Raw genomic sequence first — 18,200 nt, 5'->3', positions numbered from 1 at the left:
TGTAGCATGGTTAGAAATTTCTGGTTCTGTCATTGACCTTTAAACACTACTTCTTTTTCATCTTGCACTCTGATCTTTACCCACTTCCGTTCACAATCTATTTGCACTCCGTTACTGGATAATCAATTCATTCCTAAGATTACATCAAATTCTCCTAGCGCAAATGGGGTTAGGTCAACCTCGAAGACCTCCCCTTCTAATTTCAACTTGCACTTAGGGTGTACTTGATTTACAGGAATTATTTCTTTGTTTGCTATTTCCACTTGTAATATCTCCCGTAAGGGTATGGCATTAAGTTTTAACTTTTTAGAAAAATCTTGAGATATAAAAGACTTGGTTGCTCCAGAATCAAATAGGACATTTGCATTTTCGGAATTTAACAAAATGGTACCTGCTATCACATCAGTGTTTCGAACAATATCCTGAACAGTCATGTTGAAGGTCCTAGCAGCCGGGGGTCGGTTGGATGCAGTTCTACTCATACCTGAGACTAGGGGCTTCATCATCGAGTAATCCTTCCTCATATATCCTACTTTCCCATATTGGAAGCATGTCTTGCTATATTGGGGACAGTTGTTGGCAAGGTGCCCGGGTTGGTCGCACCTGTAATATTTCAGAAGGGCTCTTGCTTGGTTGCATATCCCAAGGTGTCTTCTCTTACAGGTCTGGCACTCTGGTATTGGGGCGCGGGGTTGGCTATTAAATGTTGCCCTAGATTATCCGCCACCCTGGCAAACACTCTCGCTTGGGGCCTTTCTGAATCTGGGGCCTCGCGCAGGTTGGGACACCGCTCCTCTGAAGAACCTGCTTGGAAGGCTCCTGTTCCCGGTTCCTATTCCTTGGCTTCCTATCTTCCTTTTCCTATTTTCCTTTTCCTTCACACTCTGCTCACTGCCGGCTTCAATAATCGAGGCTTTCTGCACTAAGGTGGCATAGTCTGTCAGCTCTAACACTGCCACTCGGTTTCAGATCCATTGTTTCATACCAAGCTGAAATCTTCGCGCTTTCTTTTCTTCGGTATTCACAAATTCAAGCACAAATCTTGACAAATCAGTAAATTTGGCCTCATATTCTGCTACAGTCATCTTATCCTGTTTCAACTCCAGAAACTTAATCTCCATCTGGGTCTCCATAAACCTAGGGAAATACTTGTCTAAGAACAGTCGGGTAAATCTATCCCATGGGATCACATCATCGGTCTCTAGGTTTCGTTTGGACTCCCACCAGTAGTTAGCTTCTCCTTTCAGTATGTAAGACGTGAAAATGGTCTTGTGTCGTTCCTCAACACTTAGTATCTCGAAGGACTTTTCTATCTCTTTGAGCCAGGCCCGTGCTTCCACGGGGTCGGCAGATCCTAGAAACTCTGGGGGTTTGAGAGATTTGAAGGCCCTAAAGGCAGTGGCTGCAGTTTGTTGGGCAGCATGTGGCTGTGGTGGAATAGGCTGTTGGTTCAGATTCGCTCTTAGCAGTTCCATAAATTCATTCATGGGGTTTCCTCCCTGATAGGTATCCTCAGCCTCTTCTTCTACATATTCTTTCTCATCATATTCATTATAGTCTAGGTCTTCTTCACTTTCCTCATTCACTACAGGGTTAGGTTCACTCCGTTGTTGGTTAACAAATTCTGCGGGCTGTGCCCTGGTTCCTCTTCTACGGGGTGGCATTGTTCTGATAATGAAAATTGGTCAACATAGTTGTAATTATGACACTTGGATTATTTTATTCATATGTAAGCATGTCATTTATTATCTAGCATGTTTTTATAAAGTACAATATTATGGACATCAATTTCTTAATAACTGCTTAGATATATATTTCATAAGGTCTCCCACTTATATCTGGGGGATGAAATAACGAGCTGAGTTCATACATGCCTGATTACAATACATTACTACATGTCCTGAATACGGAAATGAAAATACATAAGCCGTGTACCCTGAAGGGCTAGGAACGCTACCTACTACTAGCTATCCTATCAAAATTGGTGACAAGTCACCCAGCCTTCTTCAAGGTCCGTATCTAGTCACTAGTCCCCCAGTCACTATCACTGTGTGTGAGGTCACGCACCCTCCTCATTGCTCCTGCCAACATCAGCTCTGCATCAACTACCGGGATGTATCCTTCAATCGCTGTAATCCTCATCTGAACCCTGGTACGGAGCTCGATCCCATCGATCTCTCTGCGGGCTATGGATGGGGAAGTAACTCTGAAATCTCCTGGGTATCCTAGTCGGGTGGCTCTCTCAGCTGTCAGTGCCTGGAGTAACTGCACAATGCGAGTAGATGCCGCAGTGATCTCAGCGTTAAGCTGAGCCACTATCCAGTCATGTACAGCTACATGTATGGTCGCCGGTGGTGGTAGAGATGAATCTGGGTCGCTAGAGGATATGTCATAAACCTTGTGGATCCGTGCACGTATCCCCTCCTCCTCATCATCATCAGTATAGGGCATAGGGCTCTAAATCCCTGGGGGTGGTGTAGGAGAGCGAATAGTCGGGTGAGGGTACATCTCTATATCCCTCCAGCCTATGCCAACTCCCTGAGTCATCTCAACGCTATTAGCTATGGGGACAGGAAGGTCAGCCTCCTCCTCTAGGACATCCTCAGTAGGGTCATCATCTGAATCATCAATGGGTGGGCTCTCTGGCTCGGGAGTAGGGTCACGCTCAGGAACCATGACATCATCAATAGGGTCAATCTCCCTCCTAGGCTCCACTGGTACCTGACACAATAGGCAAGGTGTTACTAACTTAAAGTCGGAATTCCCTTGAGGGTAAAACTGTCAAGACTACCCGTGTAGCCCGACGATGAACTCGAGTTGAGTTCTAATTGATTATATTATTATTCCTATGTCCTACGTATTTGATAACCTAAGGCTCTGATACCATTTCTGTGGTGCCCCAAAATCCGGGGTCAGGAATCTCGGAGGCCACGCCATCTAAACTATTACAACCACACAACTCACACTATAATATATAAATACTCATGCTCCACGACCCCACACTTATCACACACACACACATACTTACAGGTTATTGTCTTAGAAATGAACCATTCATAACTAGAGTAATTTCAACCATCAAGTGATAATTATTACAACCCAACAGTGATTCAGTCTTACCGGGGAGTAACCTTTAAGTAAGGCTAGTCCTTCAGCCAAATATACCTTTCTTGTTTATTACTTTACATAAGTCATACTTATAAATAAGCCGAACTAAAAACAACTGAAAACTAATACAGCTTATTCGGACTATCTGTGGTACAACACCAAACAAACTACGGAACAACTGGCCATTTCCTACCCGTTTCCTGGCTGTGGTTCTAATGGTAGGCATCTTGATTCACTGTTGTGTTGTGTCAATTTAAGAAAACAAATGTGAGCTATAATGCCCAGCATAATAAGGTACAATATGAAAATGACTATATGATAACTTACGTAAAACATCATATATGATACTTATGATTTATTCGAAAATAGTTTTCCTTGGTGATACACACGTTCTTATGAAAACAATTCTTTAAGGGATTTTAATATCCTGCGAATACCTTAATAGTAATCCCAACACTTAAGCTCGGGTTACGGTATTGCATCACAATTCCAATTGGAAGAATTAGGACATTCGTTGGAGCCACCGCATATGATGATCAGTCGTACTGCGATAAAAGTAACCTTTTTTACTAGTAGAAGGACGACACCTTCGTATCCTGGTTATCACCCTTGCCGCATACGGGCTATGTGTCCTCATTTCGGGTATACACACACTTCGCAGGTCCTTAGGTACATATTGTACCGTGTCCTATGGTACCGGTAGTCTATCCAATACATGAAGTACTTGGATCCTGCCCCTCCCTTTTCCTTTAGGAAATCCTATCATATCTCGAGAACTCGAACCACATCGAAGTTTCCCCCAAGCGTTTTGCTTGTTAATAGGCATATCTTTACTATATATATATGTACTTCCAAAGATTTCGGAGGAAGTACTAGGGATGTGAGTTGACCGTTGTCAACAGATAATTAAATAAGGGGAAAAAGTTTCTCCTTGAAACTATATTCAAAATATTAAATAAGTCGGGATAATATTCTCCGACAATCAGAAATTATTCGAATGATCTTTGAAATCAGAAAGTAGTTTAAATTCAGTTGTATGATTTTTAAATCAATAATAAACCCTTTAATAATTAATAAATAATTAAATGATAATCGATAAATAATTAAACCTCGAATGAGTTTACTCTCTAAAAGAATATTTAAAATAATCTTCCTCAACTAGTTTATGTCTATGTAGCTAATAATCTTTAATGATTAATCATGTTTGAAATAAATACTTTTTGGGGTATACTACTCCCATGATAAAAGAATAGGTACATAATATTTATTATTCGAACAATAAAATATAGTTGAGGGAATATGATCGTTAGGAAATCGTTTTAATAAAAGTTCGAGGTATTTTTAATGTCTCGTAAGTGCACGTTGAGTCCCTTTAAAACGTACTACTATGGACTTATAACCGTCTTATAATATCACCGGAATGATTCCCGAGTTTTTATCTTAAATCCCGACCGACTCTCGGTCTTATATAATATGTCACGCTTATAGCGGAATAAACATGTCACGATATATACTTATCGTACAACATTACTACATTCTGCGAAAATTGAACAACTACGTATGATGGAAAGCATGGTATTTATGCAATGATAGTAAAACAATCCTTTCACAACACAACATTAAAATGGAGTTGGGTTTGTAAACTTGCCTGGATATCTCGAGGTGGAGGATGCACTAGGTTCCACTCGAAAATCTATAACCATAAACACAATTCATTTCGTTAGGTCCCGTTCTAATTTACGGCGACTCACACTCGTGTGCTACTTATTATGCACCCACTCAACTTATAATATCCTTATTATTCCTTCAAGTCATTATTCAGATTATGGTCGCTTTATTTTTCTAAGTATCTTAGGTTCATTCTCATTATCGCCGTCGGCTCTGCTTATGGATTCTACGGTTTCTAATCGCGCGGTCTCGGCTCCGATATTTTTATAAAATTGAGAAATCATTATTTTTACTTGAAATTTTATGGCCGTTAAGAAACTCAATATTTTACTCTCTGTAAAATTTTCATGATTTATGAACACTTTTAAGTCGATCCTTTATATTTTCAAAGTTCATAATTCGTAGCAGTTTTTGTTGCATAAATCACTTTTAGAAAAATACCATAACGTTTGATCCGTAAATCGGAATCAAGTGATTCAAGCGCCTAAATGATCCTTATAACATTTTCTATCATAATAAAGGGTTATTTTTCAAGAAACTATAGTTTACAACTTCGGGACTTTCTGCAGAAACTTAAAGTTACGATTTGTTGGTTTTAACGGAGTTACATTTACGATCGGGGTTTCGTTTACGCCTTAACTCTTAACATAACCACCAACAATCATCATTTCATTATCAAAACACAAAATCCTCTCAAGACCATCATGTTATTGAGGCAACAACAACCAACCTTAAATCTACTTAACTTAAACATCAAGATTTCATCAATACCACTTCTTAAACTAGGTTTACTACCACATACTAAATGGATCTAAAAATGAATCTTAAATAAAGTTGGGCCAAGATTTTTACCTTTCTTGAAAGCTTGAGATGTGTTCTTGAGGAAGGTAGAGGCTTGGAAGTACTTGGTATGATTTTTGGAACCTAAAACTACCATTGAAATCAAGAAACCAAAGAGAGGTTACTATTCATACTATTCACTAGTGACTTTCTTGATTTTATTTCACCCATCAAACCTTGATAAAAAGAGATGAAAGAATTTATTTACCTTAGTTTAATTTCTAGGAAGCTTGGGAATTAATGGGATGATTTTACCATGGCTAGAACTTGAGTTTTGATTTTGGATTTCTTCCTTTATCTTCAAGGGGCCGAATGGAAGCAATGTGACGGGGGGGGGGGTATTTATGTTTTCTTCTCTTGGTTGCTTCGAGGAAATGGGGTGTGATATCTTCCACTTGATTTTTATTCTCCTAGGTTGAATCCTAGGTTTATTCTTGTTGCAAATCTTGGGGACAAAATCCAAGTAGCTTGCTAGGTTACAAGTTAACTACATGGGTTAGCTTCCTTAGCACACTAGTTTGCTAGCTAGCTTGATCATCCAATGGTTAGCTTACTATTTGATAAAGTAACCATGGTTACTTTCCTACCATGGTTTAGTTAGTACGTTACGTTTATTTAATCATTTACGCGTTCGCTCGGTTGCTTAAATGTTTTCGTAATACTTACTCGTAAATGATTCGCGACGTAATTCCTTTCATATTTATTCCTTATATTTTGAATTATCATACTTGAATATAAATCCCTAGGGTTTTAATCTTGTAATTATATGGTGATTCCCGTAATCCTCAGTGAGTCGTAAATACGGTCGTTTTTCAAAGTTCATTTTCTTCGAAAACTAATAGCATTTACATACACTCATTTCGTACGTATAATCGTAATATCAACTCTGAAACTCATTTTCTCATGTACTACATAGTGTGGGCTCAAAAGTTTTTCCGTCCGTCAGGGTTACTATACATTAAACATTTTACAAGGTCTCAAAAATTCGGGTTATTATAAATACACACAACCAATACTAGGATATCATACAATCACCACATACTAAGGCATCAAACAATTTAACTAAAGAAATCCATAAACAAATCCGCTAGAACCCCACAATAATGATTAGCCCATAATCGGACTCATCATCAACGTGGGTTCTGATGAAAACATGATATAGCAAACATAGTCTTTATACAAATAAATAGAACCAAGTACAAACAAGAGTATAGGTTCAACAAAACAAGAAACAAGCATCCAAGATTACAACTCAAAACAAAGATTCACAAGAATAAACTAGATCGTCTTCGCCTTTGTTGAATTGTGCTATAGGTCTCTTGTCATCTTCTCCTTGTGCTCTGATAAGTCTCCTTATTAAAAAATGACTTTAAGTTATCAATATATAGCAGTTCAATCATCCCTGGAGTCTAGAAAATAGAATTGCAATAGAATCAGGATTTCTGCATCCCGACACGGCGCGCCCGCGCGCTTGACCAGCGCGGGCGCGCTGACTTCCTGAACTTCGGCGTGGGTGCGTGTTTCATCAGCGCGAGCGCACTGGACTTCTGCCAAAACTGATTTTCTCCATTTTTTTGCAGCTTCGAGCCGGTCTTCACGAGCTTTTCTTCACACACCACCTAGACACCATATTAGCACCAAAACAATGCTAATTCACCTGATTACCTATATAATGCCTGAAATGCAAAAACACTCGAAAATACGTTAAAACACAAATAACTTGAGTACAAATACATCAATTCAAAGCTTATTAGAGCATAATAAAGTGTCATAAATGCCACTCAACATACCCCCAAACTTGAATCGATGCTTGTCCTCAAGCATAAACAGACTCAAAGAACAAGAAAATAAAAATGCATGAATGCAACTAAATGAATGCAATGATTTGATCCCCATAGAATAACTTACCCATCATCAAGCAACACCTCAGTAAATGCAATTACTCGCATAAAGATCAATTAAATCATACAAATCAACTTTCAAGCTAAAGACGTGCGTGTGTGCGGATGCTTACAGATATACTATTGCAACTAGATCGTCAATCATAACTCACTACTTATCAAGACAATCGCAACTTTATAAATAGAATAAAATCTAGACTCGAAATAACTTATAACACTTCGATTCTTATATCAGATTTTTTATGGATTCATGATTTTATTCACAATAACTCAACACAAGTATGCTTATTTGATCGTGTAATGAGTGAGGTCCACAAATGACTTATACAATAGTACCCATGTAGCGAGCGTTTGGTTAGAAGATCCCAGACTATAAAAGCCTTAGGTCACTAGGCACAAAGTCCCCTAAGAACTTAATAACTCGAGCATTAAAGAGCCCACTCGTGATCAATTATACATAACACTTATTATCTTTTTTTCTATATATATTTTTTCTCTTTTTTTTCTTTCACAAATTTCTGAACGAGTGTGTTTCGCTCCATCTCGTTCAACCCTAGACTACTCATATAAATATGAGCCGGCTACTAGCCATTTGAAACCTAGCCACACAACTAGCAATGAAATCCAATTTTTCCAATTTTTAAATTTCCATTTCTTTTATTATTAAGAGAATACCCTAAATTCTAAATATAAATAAGCGATTAAACCTCCACAAACAAATAAATCATGACTATGATCTAGCACTCTAGCAACCTATAAGACTTAGTGAAATACAATTGTCTCTAGCATGCAAATCAACTTAATAAGACTCAACATCACTAAATACGACATCACTACACTAGCATCAATATCACAAGTCAATCGGAAAATTATCTAAGGGATCATGGTAAAATGCAAATGCAAGAAACTACATGAACATAATATCATAAAGAAAATTATCTAAGGGATCATGGTAAAATGCAAATGCATGAAACTACATGAACATAATATCATAAAACTACCAAAAAAACTACATGGAAAAATATGCAACTATATGAACTAAACTATCATGAATATGCAACTATATGAGACTCAGACAAATATATTCCTTCAACTACTACCCCCAAACTTAAAATATTCATTGTCCTCGATGAAGGTAATAGTAAGGAATCAGGCATACCTACTGTGAATCAGAATCCTCACCCTCAAGGGATGGAGTGTCAGGCATGTCAGGAGGCGGATACACAAGGTCCTCACCAAATACTGGCCACTGAATGTCAACTCCGGTGGCTTTAAATACAGTCCCAAGTGCCTGGGTGAGATCGCGTGCAAAACGACTATGGATGTCGTGCATCGCATCCATCCTCCTTGCAAGACGCCTATACTGCGTCAAACTCAAACCAACTCCCATCTCCGCTCCTTCTTCCTCCTCATGTTGCTGCTGCGACGAACCAACCTCCTCTCCATACTGAGCTCTCCAAGCTGCTCTACAGGCATGCTGAGAACCTCCTGCTGTAGCTGCTTCCATAGGCACACCTCTTGGCAAATGAGCATATGAGTAACCAAGCCCCTTAGGATCGGGCTTCCCTCCATACCACTCAACCATGTTGTGCAGTGTAGAACTATCAATAGGAGCACTGGAAATCTGAAGCTGCTCATGTGCAGGCCAATGAACACCAACTACCACGCACAACTTCGTCACAATGAATGCATACGGAATAGCCCCAATAGTGCCTCCTCTCAAAAACCTCAGAATCCCCTGGTATATAACCATCCCCAAATCAATGTAATCCCCCTGCAGAATACCCCAAAGCAGCCGAGCATGCTCCAAAGTAATCTCATGCACATGAGAAGATGGCATGATGTTAGGACAAATAAACGAGTTCCAAGCCCGTGAATACCTGTTCATGCACGACGCAGGAAATAAGGAGTAATCAGTAGTGCCCCTCTTGAACTTCCAATGAGTCTTAGGCACACAGGGAGTAACAACGATGAGATCCAAATCAAAGTCCTCAGGAGTCTTATCATTCTAAGTGTCCTGGCCCACCTTCCTCGCAGGCTATTCAATCACCGTCCTGATAGCCTCAGCACAGTACTCAACAGTCCTCCCCCTCACCACCGTGAAACCATTCTTCTCCGCCTTAGAGTTGGCATAGAACTCCCGCACAACACTCATGGACACAGCAGCGGGAGCCTAACAAAAAAGAACCCAGCCTATCTCAAGAATCATCTCCAAAAGCTTACCATCATTCCCTGATGGCAGAAAACCTCGCTCCTTAGCAATGGGCTTCGAGAGAAGCCTCGTGTACTCCTCCTCAGCCTCAGGAGTAGAAAACCTTGGCCTCACACCACTCGCAGTTGAAGAATCAGTGACGCTACTTCCAACTTGTGTTCTTTGTCTCTTGGGTGCCATCGAGATTGAAAGAGAGAGAATAAAGCTTAAGTGTTTAGAGAGAATTTGTGTTTGAGAGTTTGTGAATTGGTGGAGAAGTTGTATGCAAGTGTATATATTTATAGGTGGAGGGGTATGAATTCTACAAGGAATAGAAGTGATAATTGATTATGGGAATCGTGGGAATAATGGAATTGATTAGGAGAGGGAATTATGGGATGTGGAAGAGTAAAAATCGGGTTGGAATTGATTTTTGGTTAAAAATCCCGATTTTCTCTTAAAACTACCTTATTTATTTTTTTTCAATAGGGACCCGGCGCGGGCGCGCGCTAGGACAGCGCGGGCGTGCGCTAGGACAGCGCGGGCGCATGCTAGGACAGCGCGGGCGCGCTCACTCTCTGGAAAACCGGCGCGGCCGCGCGCTGGATTAGCACGGGAGCGCTTGGATACTGGAAAAACGGTGCGGCTGCGCCCAACTTCTGTTCTTGGCCCTGATTTTTTTCCTTTTTCTGATTTTTTTGTATTTTATCTTTCCTTCTTGCTTCCTTTAGCTACTAATGTATAACATACTTGGGTTTCCTCCCAAGAAGCGCTTCTTTTACGTCACTAGCTCGACGTAGAATCTTGAGATCAAATGGACAATAAAATGACACTAACCACCTCGCAGTTTGCCGTGTCACCATAATAATGCTTCAACCTTTGACCATTTACCTTGAATGCTTGGCCCAGATCATTCTCAAAAATTTCCACCGCTCCATGTGGAAACACAGTTTTGACAATTAATGGCCCTGACCATCTTGACTTCAACTTTCCAGGAAAAAGATGGAGATGAGAGTTGAATAAAAGAACTTTTTGCCCCGGCACAAATGACTTGAGCACTAGACCCCTATCGTGCCACCTCTTGACTTTCTCCTTATACATTTTATTGTTCTCATAAGCTTGAAGTTGAAACTCGTCAAGTTCATTCAATTGAAGCATCCTCTTCTTTCCAGCCGCATCCAAGTCCAGATTTAACTTCTTCAAAGCCTAATTTGCTTTATGCTCGAGCTCCACAGGCAAATGACACCCCTTACCGTAAACCAACTGAAATGACGACATTCCCAATGGAGTCTTATATGTTGTTCTATATGCCCAAATAGCTTCATCAAGCTTCAAAGAACAATCCTTCCTTGATGGACAAACCACTTTCTCCAAAATCCGCTTGATCTCTCTGTTAGATACCTCAGCTTGACCATTTGTCTGAGGATGATAAGCCATAGCAATGTGATGATTCATATTATACCTTTTCATCATAGCAGTGAACTTGCAATTGCAAAAATGTGACCCGTCATCACTGATTATGACTCTTGGAGTTCCAAACCTTGTGAATATCTGCTTGTGAAGAAAATTAAGAACCACTTTCGCATCATTCGTTGGAAATGCCTTAACTTCAACCCATTTCGACACATAATCAACCGCCAATAAGATATACTGATTGTTACATGATGAGACAAATGGCCCCATGAAGTCAATTCCCCAAACATCGAAGACCTCAACCTCGAGAAGCACATTAAGAGGCATCTCATCCTTATTAGACATATTATCCATACGTTGAAATCGATCACATTTCAAAATGAACTGATGAGCATCTTTAAACAATGTCGGCCAAAAGAAACCTGCTTGAAGAACACGAGCTGCTATCTTTTCTCCACCATAATGTCCTCCATAAGCCGTTGAGTGGCAATCTCGCAAGATCCCCCCGTTTCGCTGTAAGGAATATATTTCCTGATGATTTGTTCAGCTCCTTGGTGAAAAAGAAATGGCTCATCCCACATATACCACTTCACTTCATGAAGAAACTTCTTCCTTTAAGCATAAGATAAGTCGGAAGGCATGATATTACTCACAAGGTAGTTCACAACATCTGCAAACCACGGTTCTTCTTCTTGAACTCCAAACACCTGCTCGTCAGGAAAAGACTCATTTATCAATGTCTTATCCAATAAAGTAGCATTATGATTCTCTAAACGCGAGAGATGACCAGCAACTTGATTTTCAGTTCCTTTCCTGTCCTTGATCTCTAGTTCAAATTCTTGGAGCAAAAGAACCCATCGAATCAATCTAGGTTTCAAGTCCTTCTTTGAGACGAGATATCGAATTGCAGCGTGATCAGTGAAAACTATCACCTTAGTCCCAAGTAGATAAGATCGAAATTTCTCAAAAAACATAGACAATAGCCAAAAGTTCTTTCTCCGTAGTAGTGTAATTCAGTTGAGCACCATTTAGAGTCTTACTAGCATAGTAGACCACACGAAATATGTTGTTCTTCCTCTGCCAAAGAACTACTCCAACTATATAGTCGCTTGCATCGCACATCATCTCAAAAGGCTCATTCCAATCAGGTGCAGTTATGAAAGGTACCGTAATTAGACTCTTCTTCAATGTCTCAAAAGCTGCAAGGCACTCGTCTTCGAACTTGAAAGGAACATCTTTCTCTAACAAACTGCACAAAGGCTTTGAAATTTTTGAGAAATCTTTGATGAAACGCCTGTAGAAACCCACATGACCAAGAAAACTTCGAATTCTTTTAACCAAAATGGGTGGAGAAAGATTCTCAATAACCCCCACATTGGCCTTATCCACCTCAAGACCCTTACTAGAAACCTTATGCCCGAGAATGATGCCATGTTGCACCATAAAGTGACATTTTTCTCAATTGAGAACCAGATTGGTCTCAACACACCTCTTGAGAACGTGTCCAAGATTTTGCAAGCATTCATCAAAAGAATCGCCAAAGACTGAGAAGTCATCCATGAACACCTCCACATTCTGGCCAATCATGTCAGAAAAGATGGCCATCATACATCTCTGAAATGTGGTTGGCGCACCACACAGACCAAAAGAAACACATATGAAGGCGAAAGTACCAAATGGACAAGTGAAGGTAGTTTTCTCCTTATCTTCTGGAGAGATACAAATCTGATTGTACCCCGAATAGCCATCCAAAAGACAATAGTACTCATGACCGGCCAACCTGTCAAGCATCTGATCAATAAGGGCAAAAGAAAGTGATCCTTTCTAGTGGCTTTGTTTAGCTTCCTGTAGTCCATGCAAACTCTCCACCCCGTAATTGTCCTCGTAGGAATAAGCTCATTCCTCTCATTTGCTACCACCATAATTCCACCTTTCTTTGGTACACATTGAATCGGGCTTACCCATGGACTGTCAGAGATAGTGTAGATGATCCCTGTATCTAGCCACTTAAGAATTTCCTTCTTTACTACTTCCTTCATGATAGGATTAAGTCTTCTTTGTTGCTCGACCAAAGGTTTTCTACCTTCTTCTAGCAGAATTTTATGCATACAGTAAGAAGGGCTGATTCCCTTGATATCTGCTATAGTCCATCTGATTGCTGCTTGAACTCTCTCAGAATCCTCAAAAGCTTTTCCTCATCACTACCTAAAAGGTCAGATGCAATCATAACAGGAAGAGTAGATGCATCACCTAAAAACGCATAACTCAAATGTTCAGGTAAAGGCTTAAGCTCGAGAGTGGGAGCTTCCTCAATAGAAGGCTTGAGGCGTTTAGGAGCTTTATCCAATTCCTCCATTCCAAGATATTCAAAAGGCATATCAATTTTCCTTTTCCAGGGAGAAGCATTCAAATATTGCAATTGTTTTTCACCTTCATCATCTTCACTATCTAAATTCCCTAATAAGGCTTTTTCTAAGGCATCGGACCTTAGCAATTGATCAAGTTCCGATGTGACCACCGAATCGACCAACTCCACTTTTAAGCACTCCTTATTATTAGTAAGAAATTTCATAGCATTGAACACATTAAAAGTAACATCCCGATCCAGAACTCGCATGGTGAGCTCACCCTTCTGCACATCTATCAAGGTTCGGCCAGTAGCCAAGAAAGGTCTTCCCAAGTTTATGAGAATCTTCTTATCCTCCTCGAAATCAAGAATTATGAAATCAGCAGGGAAGATGAGTTTCTTAACCTTGACCAAGACATCCTCCACAATACCTTGCTGATATGTAATAGAACGGTCGGCGGCAAGGTCATATAAGTTGGTTTGGGATTAGGTAAGTCCATCTTCTTGAAAATTGACAAAGGTATCAGATTGATGCTAGCTCCCAAATCACATAAGCATCTGTCAAAAGACACTTTTCAAATAGTACATAGAATGGTGAAGCTTCCTGGATCTTTAAGCTTCGGAGGTAACTTCTGTTGCAGCACAACACTGCATTCCTTCGTGAGAGCAATGGTCTTTAAATCATCTAGCTTCACCTTCTGAGAGAGAATACCTTTCATAAACTTTGCATAACTAGGCATCTGCTTCAGAGCCTCGGCAAAAGGTATGTTGATATGAAGTTTCTTGAACACCTCCAGAAACTTCTCAAATTACTTGTCCAACTTTTTCTTCTGCAGCCGCTTAGGAAACTGAGTAAGAGCATTCCTGTTTGCGATAGTCTTCTCCATGGGGAAGAATTTAGTAAGAAACTTTTAAGCAAGATCTTCCCAAGTGGTGATAGACCCGCTAGTAGAGAGTGTAACTAGCACTTAGCCTTGTCCCTCAGAGAGAATGGGAAGAGACGTAGTTTGATAGCATCTTCAGTCACATCATTGAACTTGAAAGTGTCGCAGATCTCGATGAAATCCCTGATGTGCATGTTGGGGTCTTCAGTAGGAGAACCCCCAAACTGAACTGAGTTTTGTATCATTTGGATCGTGCTTGACTTGATCTCAAAAGTGTTAGCCCTGATGGCTGGTCTGATGATGCTAGACTGAATGTCATTAATCTTAGGCTTAGAATAGTCCATCAAAGCCCTCAAATTTTCTTCTTGATCACCCATAGCTAATACAATTGGCTCTTCTACTTTCTCTTCTTCCTCTAACTTCTCTTTATCTTCAAAAACTTCCCTACGAACCACCACAAGTTCTTCCTCGGCTTTATCTAGTGTTCTCTTGCGAGTACGTGAACGCGTATGCATACACCCTCGCTAGATCACCTGAAATAAGATAAGGAAATAATTAAATAACAATGTCCAAGTCAATGAACTTTAATGACCACTGATAGAAAGCATATAAACTAATAATTAACACTGCAGTCCCCGGCAGCGGCGCCAAAAACTTTTTAGTCGCTAAACACGCGCTAATAATACACGCAAGTATACGAGTTCGCAAGTAGTATATAATATTTTCTAGTTCGTTCCCACATAGACTGTATTCATTAACTATCTAAATTATGCACCTAAGCAACAATGTATGGTTATTATACAATGCTAAGATGATAACAAATTGAGATTGTTTATAACTAAGAATTAAACTAAAAATTATAACTATGAGAACAAGATTAATTGAATTAATAAATATGACAAACATGGGATTCTAACTTCATTAAATACTTCATTCAATAGTCTCATTGTTCTTAATCTTAGCATGCAATTGTGATGATACTAATCAGACAACACGAAACTGATAAACGCCAACTTTTGTTGCACGAGTACCATTCTACCAAACATCCACAAAAGAGATAGAAGCTGAATAGGCACCAATTATATTGAGACCCTATATGTCTATAGAATTTGACAACATAACGGTTTAAGCACAAGTTATCTATCTTGATTACGTAGGGCAAGTAAGATGGTTAAAATTACCTATGAATCATTCATAACAAATAAATGAACCTATGCTAGCATGGCAAGTTCTAAATCCTTAAATTCACTTTCGCTTCATTAAGAATTAACACACTATCTTATAAGTTTGTGACGCTCATAAGACAAACAAATACGAACCAATACTAGGATATCATACAATCACCACATACTAAGGTATCAAACAATTTAACTAAAGAAATCCATAAATAAATCCGCTAGAACCCCACGATAACGATTAGCCCATAATCGAACTCATCATCAACGTGGGTCCGATGAAAACATGATATAGCAAACGTAGTCTTTATACAAATAAATAAAACCAAGTACAAACAAGAGTATAGATTCAATAAAACAAAAAACAAGCATCCAAGATTACAACTCAAAATAAAGATTCACAAGAATAAACTAGATCATCTTCGCCTTTGTTGAATTGTGCTATAGGTCTCTTGTCGTCTTCTCCTTGTGCTCTGGTAAGTCTCCTTATTAAAAAATGACTTTAAGTTATCAATATATAGCAATTCAATCATCCCAGGAGTCCAGAATATAGAATTACAATAGAATTAGTATTTCTGCATCCCGACACAGCCGCGCACTTGACCAGCGCGGGCGTGCTGATGAAGCGCGCGGCCACGCTGGACTTCTGCCAAAACTGATTTTCTCCATTATTTTTGCAGCTTCGAGCCGATCTTCGTGAGCTTTTCTTCCCACACTACCTAGACACCATATTAGCACCAAAATAATGCTAATTCACCTGATTACCTAGATAATGCCTGAAATGCAAAAACACTCGAAAATACGTTAAAACACAAATAACTTGAGTTCAAATACATCAATTCAAAGCTTATTAGAGCATAATAAAGTGTCATAAATTACACTCAACAATTCACTCACCTCTCCAACCTTATTTTTAGGGCTTCTTTGATGTTCAACCTGTCCCTCACCAATCTCACTTCCCTTTACACTCCCCTCTTGGTTTTTAGTGGATTTTACAACTAGCTTCTGTTGAGAGAAACTAGAGGGGGCTTTCTTTGACCTTAATTTTGAAACTTTTAGTTTTGTGGCTTGGGTAGACTTCTGTTTGGTCACATTCACAGATGTCATTGCCACAGTTGATGGCAAAGAAGTAGGTGGTTGAGAAATAGTGGTAGAGACAGAAACATTTACCTCACTTACCTGAGGCAACTCCATGATTGGCATGTACACAAGTGTAGCATCCTTGTGATGATTTTCTCTGTTCAAGTCAGCAATAATTCTCCTCTCTTGGACCCAACAATCTAACTTATTTGTTGGGTTCTCAATAGAGAGATCCTCAGAAATAAAATTAGCTATCATCATTAAAAATCTAGCATAATAAATATTCTTAGACCTCTTCTTTATGTATCTTAATTTACTTCCTGTCTCATAGATAACAGAAGTACTAAAGCTAAAGTACTTATCACTAAGAAGCATGTAAAGCATGTGCACAAGTGAGTAAGATACTGCATCAAAATTGCTAATTTTTCCAGAAAATACCTTAATAAATGAATCACACAGAAAACTTTACTCTTTCCTAAGACCTAATCTCCTAACATCACCTAGTTTAGTGGCATCAAGAGCATAGCCCATAGAAACTAGCATGTTACTCACATCAGTGTCAGTGTGTGGAGCAAATGTGTTATTTTCAGGCAATCTAAAACATTTTTCAATAGCATCACAGTTAACACAATGTTCATTACCTTTGAGAGTAAAGGTAATAGTCTTGTCCTTGGAATTGAACACTGCTGTAGTCCAAATTTCCTCAACAACTTCACAGTAGATGGTTAGGGATTCAAGCATGGCATAATTCAATTCGTAGTTCAATATGAAGTCCATCATCTTGTGATAATCCTCAGATGCCGGAATCTGCTTGTTCACGAGAGCCACAAAGTTGTTCTTTTCATAGACAAACCCAGTTGAGAACATAATCTTGACTACGGGTGCCATTGCTGTGATTGAGTTTAGTTGCAGAGAGAAAGTATTTGCTTTGGAGAAGCAGAGAGTTAGAGAAATCGCTTTGAGAATGATAAAGAAAAGATTAGAAAGAATTTTGCTTTTATACTATCTCAGAAATAAACTGTCAAAAATCAAAAAGTGAAATAAAGTGACCAATCAAAATAGCCCAAAATTGTCGTTTAAAAATAAAGAAAACTGCCAAAATTCTAAGATTATCCGTTAAAATATACATACAAGCTGTAAGTAAATTCAACGGATGATGCTCAAAATTAACGGCTAAGATTGAGTATAATTCGATGGATGATGAAAAAATTACCTATAGTAGTAATTGATACTTCTACGGATAATAAAGTTCAACGGATGTTCATTTTCAACGGATAATGAAAATCCGTCGAGATATAAATTTTGACTTGGCCAAAATTTACATTATTGACAAGAAATATCAAATATTATTCTGGCTGCAATTCAATTTGCTTAGACATCAAAATAGTTTATGAGTAATTAAGCATTCCTAACTCACTTACCAACCTAGTGAAGGTGGATTCATCAAGTGGTTTGGTAAAGATGTCTGTAAGTTGTTTCTCACTTGGAACAAAATGAAGTTCTACGGTACCATTCATAACATGCTCTCTAATGAAGTGGTACTTGATGTCAATGTGCTTCTCCCTTGAATGTTGTACTGGATTCTCAGTGATG

The sequence above is a fragment of the Apium graveolens genome, chromosome 9 (genome assembly GCF_009905375.1).
Source record: "Apium graveolens cultivar Ventura chromosome 9, ASM990537v1, whole genome shotgun sequence".
Lineage (NCBI taxonomy): Eukaryota > Viridiplantae > Streptophyta > Magnoliopsida > Apiales > Apiaceae > Apium > Apium graveolens.
The sequence above is the reverse complement of the archived record's forward strand: the minus strand, read 5'-3'. Positions refer to the sequence as shown.